Source organism: Talpa europaea, assembly GCF_964194135.1.
Source record: "Talpa europaea genome assembly, chromosome: 2".
Classification (NCBI taxonomy): Eukaryota; Metazoa; Chordata; class Mammalia; order Eulipotyphla; family Talpidae; genus Talpa; species Talpa europaea.
This window is the reverse complement of record NC_140068.1, coordinates 135,240,929-135,253,214: the sequence shown is the minus strand read 5'-3', so window position 1 is coordinate 135,253,214 and position 12,286 is coordinate 135,240,929.

The window sequence follows — 12,286 nt, the reverse complement described above, 5'->3', positions numbered from 1 at the left end:
CTGTTCCTCAGATTGTTTTCTTGCTGAGTTGATATAACATTCACACCTAGTTTCCTGAAATTTCAATGCATTTGTGTAATTGGACCAAATTATTGAAAAATATTATAACATGTGTTAGATTCAAGAATATCCACACTGGGCCTACCCTGGTGGCGTAGGCGTTTGAGCGCAGGACTGTGAAGCTGTCTGCAGTCTCTGCAGTGCTGGTTCGATCCCTGCAGGCCTTGCAGCAACTGATATGGCGAGCAGACCTCTCCTGTCTCACCCGCTTCTCCCCTCAGCAGTGTGTTTCCTCAGTCTGCCTGTTCTGTTCCCTGCACTATCTCTGGTGAATCCTTTCACCCTCCCACATATCTGGCCTGTACCCTGCTTCTTGTATAAATAAAATTAAATCTTAAAAAAAGAATATACACAAAACATTTAACTCCATTAATTGAATAAACAAGGCAATAATTTAATTCTAAGAGATAATATTATAACGCATAATAAACTTCCCCATTTTTTAAAAAGATGTAATTGTCATTTGGTTACTTGGAATCCAAAAAATGAATGGCAATGTGATTTCACTTTGAGTGAAGAAGTAAAAAAAAAAACATATTTTAATTTGTGTGTGGTCTATGATATGTCTACTATAATCATAAGAACTCTTATGAAAATAAACTCATTATTTCAATGTTAAGCCCAAATTATTATAGTTAACAACCGTATATTCCATTATCACAAAACTAGTCTTCATCCTATTAACATTTCACAAGTGTGAGCTTTTTCAATCTTTTGATGCCACAGATAAAATCATGGTTTCTATGTAAACTATCATTTTAACACCATAATTCAACTATTTGTTAATATAGAGCTAATTGCACATTTGTGAACTAAGAATATTATACAAAGGTGTAATTTAAGACAATCATTCAGTACATGTATCTGTGTTCCTGAATTTCCAGAATAAATCTTCTCTCTTGCTTAATGAGAAAAATATTCATAAGTTTCCAATGACATAAAACAACAAAGAGATGTGTCTTTGAAAAAAGTCATAAAATTAGGTAGACTTGCAACTTGTTGACTTCATGGAAGACATACAGATTAAAAATGAGGAAAATTGAACATTTTAGAATCTTTCGATATTTAATACTACAGAAAATCATGAAGATACCTTCCTATATTTCAAGATTACAATTTCAAGATTACTATTTCAAGATTACAATTACCCATGCTATATCTGTTTTTCCACATATTAAGAAAAGAAATAGTAAAGACATACATAGGAAGGAAGATTTGGCTCAATATGAAGATGAGCTCTAAAATGTTTAAACTTTATTTAGTAAATGTGGTGTCCTAGAGATTTACTGAGACCCTACAGCTGTTCAGGATGAGGTTGCATGACAGCTACATAGAAGTGGAAAGACACAGTTTTTATTTGGGCTAGATGTTGGCCATTATGATCTCTAAAATTTTCTCTAACACTAAAATTCAGAGTTTATAGTAATATCAAAATTATAAACATGAAAATGACAAAGTCCAAGTTACTTTTGCTTTGTGAGCAGAGGATATGATTTTCCCAAACGTGCCTCTGCTTTCAATATAAATATTAAAAGGAAGGATTGACCCTTTGTGTGGTGCCTCTGAATAAAACATGATTACATACATGGCCTTTATTATGCTGAAGTATGTTCCAATACACCTATTTTGTAGTTTTTATCATGACAGGATATTATATGTTGCCATACATTGTGTCTGACTTTTGGTTGGTTTTCTATTTCCTCATCATTGAGTCTTGTTATCTTGTATATATCTTGGAAAGGATCCAGATCCACAGGTTATTAAATTTGTAGTCATAATAGTTTCTTATGATCCTTGTACTGTGGCATGAGTTGTAACGCCTCCTCCACCAGTTCTGATTTTACTAGAGTAAGTTCTATGTTTGTCAGTCTAGATAAAGGTTTTCGATTTTGCTTTTCTTTTCAAATAACCTGTTCTTACCTTTAATGATATTTCTACTAGTTTTCTAGTCTCTGTTTCATTTCTTTCATTCTGTTCATTTCATTTCTTCTAAATTTGAACTTATTTTGTTTTCCTTAGACTAGTTCACTGACCTGTAAATTTGGGATATTTGTTTGAGACAGATATAAATTTATCCTTAGAACTACTTTTACTAAACACCATAAATTTCAGTATGCTGCATGTCCATTTTCATTTTAATTTCTCTCTTGATTTCTTCTTTTAGCCCTTGATTGTTGAAAGCCGTGTAGTTTATTTTCCACTGATTTTTAATGTTTTCCATTATCTTCCTGTTGTGTATTTTTAATTTCATACCATTGAGGTCAGAGAAACTACTTTGACATGATCTTTATCAACTCCTAGATGTTAATATTTGTTTCATGACCTAATATATCATTATCCTGAAAAACGATTCCTGTACACTTGAGAAGAATGTGGATTCTCACATTGTTAGGTGGAAAGTTCTGTATATGTTTCTTAGGTCTACAATGTACTTCAACCCAATATTTCATTACTGATTGTTATCTGGGTAAAGTATTCACTTTTGAAATTGTGTTATATAAGCCATCTTTAATTATGCTGATACCTCTTTCTACCTCTTGATTAATTCAGCTCCTTATCATTATGCTAAAAGCATTTTGTCTCTTAAAGTTTTCACTTAATGTCTCTTTTATATGATGCAAGTATCATTATCCATGCTGTCTTTTGTTTCCCATTTGCATGGAATATCATTTTCCATTATTTTTGCTTGACAATATGAGAGTTCCTAAAACTGAAGAAAGTACCTTGTAGACATCCAATAGTTGGGTCCTGTTTTCACTCAAAATTCATTGACATATATGACATCTAATTGACATTAGTATAAGTTTAAGATATACATATTTTTTTGGTTGAGTTGTATTTTAACAAAATTTAAATACCAAATGATAAGCAGTGTAGTATTACTTAACACATCTAGCATGTCACATAATTCCTATATCTTTTTGTCATGGGTCATTTGTTGTTACTATTAACAACTTTCAGGTATGTAGTAGGTATTATTACCCATAATCACCATGCTGGTCATTGATTCCCCAACCTCATCATCTTAATCAGAAATCTGTTCCCTTGGTTCTAGTTTTGTTTTTAATCTATTTAGTAACAGAATTGTTTGCATAGTGTCAATATAAAGTTGTATTTTGATTAAATTTAATTTATTAACATTTTAAGTTGTCATTAATATATAATGATTTCCAATGCAATCTTGAGAGTTGATTTCTGACTGTTTTTCTTGGTTTCTTTCTATCTTATTTGCTTCATTAAAACAAAATGCACTGTAAGTATGGGAGAAAATATTTTCAAATCATACATCTGACAAGGAGAAAATATATATGATCTCCAAAGAACTCATACAACTCAATAAAAAAAAGAAATTACCCAATCAAAAATGGGCAAATCAAGAGCTGAATAACACTTCTCAAAGAAGATATAACGATGACCAAAAGGCACACAAAAATCTACAAAGAGCTAATGAGATCAACAACAACAAAAAAAAGAAAACAATCCAGTCAAAAAAAGGGCAGAAGAGCTAAAAAGAAACTTCTCCAACGAGGAAATGCAAATGGCCAACAGGCATATGAAAAAATGTTCAACATCACTTGTAATCAGGGAAATGCAAATTAAAACTACAATGAGATACCATATTATACCAGTGAGAATGGCACATATTAAAAAAAAAAAAAAAAAAACCTAGCAACAACAAATGGGAGTGCAAAATGCTCCAACCACTGTGGAAAGCTGTATGGAGATTCCTTAACCTACTGAAGACAGAGCTTCCATATGATCCAGCAATTCCAATCCTAGGTATTTGCCCAGAGGACACAAAAACATTAATTCCAAAGGGCACCAGCACCCCTATGTTTATAGCAGCACTATTTACAATAGCTAAGCTATGGAAACAACCCAAATGCCCAAAAATAAATGACTGGATCAAGAAGATGTGGTACATATACACCATGGAATATTACTCAGCATTCAAAAAAAGATAAACACATGCAATTTGCAGCAACATGGATGGCGCTGGAAGGGATCATGCTCAGCGAAATAAGCCAGAAAGAAAAAGAAAAATACCAGATGGTCTCACTCATAGCAGGAATTTAGAAAACCTAAATAAGGGACCATGAAAAGGACCAATTATAATAAAGAAAAAAATCAAAATCAACTAGCAACTATAAGCCAGAGACACACTACAGGGGGGTGAAGGAGAGGAGATGAGGGATTAGGGTCAAAATAAGGGGGGGTGCAATTGTATGGGTAATATAACCAAAATGAAAATGTATACATTGTGCAAAAATGAAAAATGATGTAAGAATTATATAAAATAAAATATATTAAACCAAAAATTTATATATATATCATCATTTATCATCAGGGAAATGTTAATCATTACTGTGAGATTCTACCTCACTCTAATAAGAATGGCCCTTATTCCCTCCACCACCAAAAAATAAAACAAAAAAAAAAATTGTGAGGACATATAGAAAAAAGAAATCTTTGCACACTGTTGGTGAGGATAAAGACTGGTCTTGTCCTTATGGGAAAAACTGCAGATTCCTCAAATATTACATACAGATCTACCATGTGATCCAGTATCTACTCAGAGATGGCAAAATCACTAATTCAAAGGTATATGCACTCCTATGTTATCTGCAGTGCAATATGGAAAAACAGAGCAGTATTTTAAGTCAATGTTATCTATATACAAAATGGTGCATTATTCAGCTATAAAAATGAACTCTTCAGTTTGATACAAGGAGACTGGAAATGGAAGGAATTATGTTATTTGTCAGAGGGAAAAAAACAACAGATGATTTCACTAACATATGGATAATAAACAACCAAACCAAAAAAAAAAAAAAAAAAAGAAGAACTTTCAAAACCAAATCACTACACACCCTAGAAATATTATTGCCAAATTGAAGCTACTAGGGTAAAGGAAACTAGAAATAGGAAAAAGAGAGGTACAGGGAAAAGTACTATGGGTGCTTTGATGGTGGTTATAGGATGATAACATACATCTGAAGAGGTGTGAGCCTCTCCAACTAAATCACATTCACTCCTGAAAGTCATGGTTACTTCAGTAAAGAAAAAAAGAAATCAATTGACCAGAGAAATTCCAGTCAATCCATTTCTGGACATATACATAAAAATAAAAAATCACCGGGCCTCCCCCCGGTGGCGCAGCGGTTGAGCGCTGGGTTATGAAGCTGCCCGCAGCCTCTGCGGCACAGGTTCCATCCCCGGCTGCTCCCCTGACACCTGAGGAGGGTCCCACATGGTGTGCAGACCTCTCCTGCCACCCGCTGCTCCCCTCAGCAGTGTACCTCGGTCCTTCTGCCTGCTCTGCTCCCCGCTCTGGCTCTGGTGAATTCTCTCACCCTCCCATGCTTCTGACTGTACCCAGTGCATGTATAAACAAAACAAACAAACAAACAAATAAATAAATAAAACATGCCTCTATTTAAAAAAGTACAAAATCACTAAATTGAATAGATATATATGCCACCATGTCTATTGCAGAATTTAAAATTGCCATGATTAAAAAACTGACAGAAGTCATAAAGGAAAACAATGATAAGGGAAAAATAATCAACCATCAGAAGAATGAAAATGAATCCCTAAATAGGGAAGTAAAAGAAATGCAGGAGATCAAAGAATTAATGGAGGCGCTAAAGAACTCTGGGAAAACAAATGAAAGCAGAATAGATGAAATGGAAGAACAAATAAGTACTCTTGAAGACACAGAAATAAAAAGAACCAAAACAGAAAAGGAAAGAGAAGTATGAAGGAAAAAGACCAAAGAAAGACTTCGGGAACTATCTGACTCCATGGGGAAAGGAAATATAAGAGTTATGGGAATCCCAGAAGGAGAGGAGGGAGATGTAGAAACTGAGAAAATATTCAAGGAGATAACTGAAGAGAACTTCCCAAACGTGAAGAAGGAGCTGAAAATTGATATACAAGAAGCAAGAAGAACACCAAACTTCCACGACGAAAGGAAAAATACAGCAAGACACATAATAGTAAAGTCCCAAGAATCCAGGACAAGGAAAAAATAATGAAGCTGACAAGAGGGAAGACACAGATAACATTCAAAGGAGAACCAATCAGACTGACATCAGACTTCGAAGAAACACCATGGGCAAGGAGAGAGTGGAGGGACATAGTCAACAGACTCCAAGAAAACAGATGCCAACCAAGAATACTCTATCCCGCAAATCTCTCCTTCCTCTATGAAGAAAGGATAAGGACCTTCCCAGACAAACCCAAACTCTGGAATTTCATTACTACTAAACCCCAACTCCAAAAAATACTGCAAGGAATCCTAAAGCCAGAACCTCAGAGGGACGAATAACAACGAAAGAAGGCCAAAAAAAAAAAAAAAGGTATTAAAAGAATAAATAAATAAAATCAAAGAAAATATAAACACAATGGCAAATACAGATGCTTACATAGCAATATTAACTCTACATGAAAGTGGACTAATCTCTTCAATAAAAAGACACAGATTCGCAGGCTGGATTAAGAAACAAAATCCAACCTTTTGCTGTCTCCAGGAAACACTTTTAGCTACAAAAGATAAAAATAGACTCAAAGTTAAAGGATGGAAAGCAATCCTACAAGCAAATGAACCAAAAAAGAAAGCAGGAACAGCTATACTTATATCAGATAAAACAGATGTCAAGCTCAAAAAGATAAAAAGAGACCCCAACAGTCACTACATTATGGTCAAGGGGACAATACTTCAAGAAGAAATAACACTCATTAACATATATTTACCAAATGAAGGAGCACCAAAATATATCAGACAACTATTGTCATCTCTGAAAACAGACATCAGATAAAACACATACATAGTGGGAGACTTCAACACATCACCATCAACAATGGATAGATCAATGAGACAGAAAATAAGTAAAGACACTAAAGCTCTAAATAAGGATCTAGAGCTCATGGGCTTAACAGACATATGTAGAACACTAAATCCAAAAATCTGAGTACATATTTTTTCTCAAATGCACATGGATCATACTCCAAGATCCATCACATACTGGGACACAAGACAAACATCAACAAATACACCAAGATTGAAATCATACCAACCACCTTTTCTGACCATGAAGGCATCAAACTAGAAATAAACCATGAAAAGAAGCCAAGGAACTCTTCTACCTCATGGAGATTGAAACCCACACTACTGGAAGACCACTGGACTAATGAGGAGATCAAAGAAGAAATTAAAAAAATAGTTTGAATTGAATGACAAAAAGGACACCAATTTCCTAAATGTATGGGACTCAGCAAAAGCAGTAATATGAGAGAAATACATAGCAATAGAGGCTCACATCAAGAAACGAGAAAGATCTCAAAGAAACAACCTAATCTCAAAGCTCAAAGAACTAGAAAAAGAACAACAACAAAAAAACAAAACCAGTAGAAGAAAAGAAATAATAAAAATGAAAGCAGAAATAAATGCATTCGAAACTAAAAAACAATCCAAACATCAATGAAACCAAAAGCTGGTTCTTTGAAAAAAATAAATAAAATAGACAGACCCCTAGCCAGGCTCACAAAGGAAAAACAGGAGAAAGCACAAATAAATCAACTCACAAACAAAAGAGGAGAAATCACAACAGACACAGAAGAAATCAAAAGAATAATCAAAAACTAGTATGAACACTTATATGCAAACAAGTTCAACAATCTAGAAGAGATGGACAAATTCATACAACTCTACAATCACCCAAAGCTTGATAAAGAAGAAATAGAACACCTAAGCAGACCAAATACAAGCAGCAAAATTGAAAGGGTAATCAAAAACCTCCCCCCCAAAAAAAGCCCAGGACCTGATGGATTTACAAATGAATTCTACCAAACATTCAGAAAAAAATTAGTGCCTATCCTTCACAAACTCTTTCAAAAAATTGAGAAGAAAGGGATAATAGCAAACACATGCTATGACACCAACATTACACTAATACCAAAACCGAACAAGAACAACACAGAAAAAGAAAACTACAGGTCATTCTCTCTAATGAACACGGATGCAAAAATCCTCAGTAAAATTTTAGCCATCAAAATCCAACAATGTATCCATAAGATAATTCACCACAACCAAGTAGGATTTATTCCAGGAACACAAGGATGGTTCAACATCCGAAAATCAATCAATGTTATCCAATACATCAACAAAAAGAAACAGAAAAGCCATATGATAATATCAATAGATGCTGAGAAAGCTTTCGACAAAGTACAATACCCATTTATGATAAAGGCCCTTGAAATTCTCGGGATACAAGGGACATACCTCAACATCATAAAGGCCATATATGACAAGCCCATAGCCAGTATCATATTCACTGGTGAAAAGCTGAAAGCATTTCCATTAAGATCTGGAACAAGACAAGGATGTCCACGTTCACTACTGCTTTTCAATATAATACTGGAAGTCATAGCCAGAGCAATAAGACAAGAGAAAGACATACAAAGAATCCAAATAGGCAAGGAAGAAGTTAAACTATCACTATTTACAGATGATATAATAATATACATAGAGAACCCCAAAAACTGCACAGAAAAACAAATTCAACTAATCAATCAGTTTGGTAAAGTGGCAGGATACAAAATCAACATGCAAAAATCAGTAGCCTTCCAATACACAACAGTCAATCTGAAGAAGAAGAAATAAAAAAAAAATCCCTTTTATTATTGAAACAAAAAAATATCAAATACTTGGGAATAAACCTAACAAAAGAGGTAAAGGACCTATACAAAGAAAACTACAAAACACTGTTAAAAGAAATAGAAGAAGACACAAAGAAATGGAAAGACATCCCCTGCTCATGGATTGGAAGAATAAACATTATTAAAATGGCCATCCTCCCAAAAGCAATATACAGATTCAATGCTATTCCAATAAAAACCTCAATGATGTTCTTCAACTATATACACTACGGGGAGGGGAAGGAGAGAAGGGGAGAGGAACGACTATGGTCAGAATAAGGGGGGGGGTGCAACTGTGTGGGGAGTATAACCAAAATGATAATGCATACATTGTGCAAAAATGAAAAATGATGTAAGAATTATATAAAATAAAATATTGATAATAAAAAGAGATAAGACATATGAAATGATATTTTAGGAGATAATCAGTTTCTCCAGGTACATGCCATGTTAGCTCCATGATAAATTCTATGTTTTGCATAACACAAAAAAGAAAAAAAAGAAACAAACAAGCCTTCAAAGAACTATAAATATAGTTTTAAATAGCCACAATTCTGAATTTAAAACACTTGGAAAATTAAACTTTTCCTTACTCCATTGGCAGTAAAAACCTGACCTAGACTAATGTGACACTAATTCTGGTCTTTATGTTCCATCCCATTAAAAAGAGACAGATCTGTGTTAAAAGGAAAAGATAACTTTGTAACTGACAATAATATTAGCAATTTGACATACGTCTAGAATAGCAGATGCTTCTTAACAACAGAGACTTATTATCATTACTGTTATTTTTTTTAATTTCTCACTATTATTTTGATTTGAATGTTACTTGTTTGTTCTTCCATATCTGCACACGTTCCACTCATCCTGCACCAAGCAACCAGTGCCAAAATCCCTTCTACTTCTCACATTCATCTCCCCATCCTCTCCCCTATTCCCTCTGGAAATCATTAAATTTGTTCACTGAGTCCAGGATTCATTCCTGCTATATTTCACCTGTATATTATGTTTGGTAATTTATATTCCACAGAGGAGTGCAACCATCCAATACTTCTTTTTCTTTCTAACTTATTTCATTTAACATAATCACCTCAAGTTCCATCCATTTTGTCCCAAAAGTCAATTATTCATCTTTTTCAAGGTTGTATGGAATTTCCTTGAGTATATACTCCACTATTTCTTAATCCATTCATCTGTCAAAGGCAGAGTAAGGAACTATCATTATTCATCCACTTCATAACACAAGTAATAGATCATTCAAAACTCAAATATGACTCCTGCTCATCACACCAACATACCAGAGAGACCCGCATATGTGTGTATGTGAAGGTGGGTGAAGCTCTAGAATAGTGCTTCATGGAATGGTGGAGCTGGGCCAAGGGAGAAGTTGAGGCCACCAGGTTTATCCACAGACCAGGAGGTGGGAGGGCAGACACCATATGGACAATCACATCCGGGTGCCAGTGACCCTCATGCAGGGGGAGGAATATTACAAGCTTACTATGTGAAGTTGTTCACGTCAGAAAAAGTAAACTTTCAGCAAGAAAAGGTAATTAAAAGGACCTCCCTGGTGGTACAGGTGTTAAAGTCTTAGCACTATCAAACTACTGCCAGCCACTGTGGAATGAGTTTGATCCTCAGCCAGGAATTTGACCCATATATGGTGCAGCAGACCTCGCCTGTCTCACCGACGTTTCCCCTCAGCAGTGTATTTTATTGAGAGCCTGCTGTCCTAAATGGAGCTGGAGTTTTTGAAGACTTCCTCTTTACTCTGCATACAGAGTTCCAGGGCATTAGAAGATCTGCAAAAAGAACTTCTTCCCAGAATTAACTCCTGTTTTCTGAGGACCTATTGGCTTATGTGCATATTCCCTGCTTACAAGATAAAACTGTTTTTAGCAGTAACTTATTAATCTGTATAAGCATAAACACAATTGCATGCTATTTTCTTGTTCCTTTGTTCATATCTTTAATAAAACTTGGGCTGGGATAGTGAAAAGCAGAGCTGCTCTCCATGGCACTATCCCCAACCTCCCCCAACTGAAAATTCATTTAGACTCCGAGTCTTCATCAATGGCAGAGAAATTCATTGGCTGTCCTGACAGCAGCAGTATTTTAGTAGATCCGCCTGTACTACTCCCCACTCTGTCTTGGGTGGATCCTCTCACCACTCCCGCACCTCTGGCCTACACCCCAATTATTGTATGCATAAATAAAGAAAAATAAATCTCAAAAAAAAAGAAAAGGTAATAAGAGATAAATACAGGGCCTCCCCTGGTGGCGCAGGTGGTTGAGCGCAGTGCTGTGAAACTGTCTGCAGCCTCTGCAGCGCTGGTTTGATCCCGGCCAGCCGGCAAGAGTCCCACATGGCGTGGCAGACCTCTCCTGTCACACCCGCTGCTCCCCTCAGCAGTGTATTTAGTCAGTCTGTCTGTTCTGTTCCCCGCTCTGTCTCTAGTGAATCCTCTCACCCTCCCATGCATCTGGCCTGTACCCCCATTCTTATATAAATAAATAAATAAATCTTAAAAAATATATATATATACACATATATTTTTAAATAAGAGATAAATTCAGGCACTACAGAATAAGGGTCAGTCCATCAAAATTGCACAACATACACACACATGCAAATAGGGGTATCAAAATATAAAAAACAAATATCAAAACACCCAAAGTTAGAATTAGAAATCTCACATTTTTAGTACAATCTGCTACATCCACTAATATCAATGAATATATTTGCCACATAGAGAATTAACAAGAAAACAATGGCTTTTTACAAAATGTTCATCATAACTTTTCCTTTACATAAGCCAAAAAAAGTCAGCAAAAATCACCATTAATGAAAGAAGACAAAATGTTGCAATATATTCATACAGTGGAATATCATGCAACAGCAGAATTAAATGAGCCACAGCTACACATGATATATTGCAAAATTGATACAGGGCAGCAAGAGGCACTCAAACAGGACAAGGACACTTCTCAAATAGTTTATTGATCACTGTCTGATTTCTCACCTGCATGTACAATTGCAAGACTATTCAGGCTCAGGGAACAATAATGGGATTTATTTAACAAGCCAGGGGAAAACATAGTTACTGAGGCCAAAATGGCTGTTTACCTCACCTGAAGCAATATGCCGTGTTTTTCAGTCCTAAACAAAAGCAGCTAAGATAGCATCTTCCCATCACTGAGGACGCAGAGCCCCTTTCCTGAACAATAGTGTCCAAGATGGTGTCTTCCTGCCGCTGCCAACCTGGAGAACAGAGCAGCCAGACTCTAGGTCATGTTTCAACTCATGAAGACAACAGAACATGCAACAGAAGACTCTTGTGGAGCTGCCAGGAAGCCCCAGCCCAGCGCCAGACAAGTGACACTCAAAACAGCAGCTGCAGTGGCTGAATGACCTAACAAATGGCGACACTCATGCAGCTCAGCAAGGTGCCCAGCTCCTGTCTTCGTCTTCTCTGCCAGGCTACAACAGGAGCAAAACCAGGAGCAGTTTCAATTGCTTGGCTAC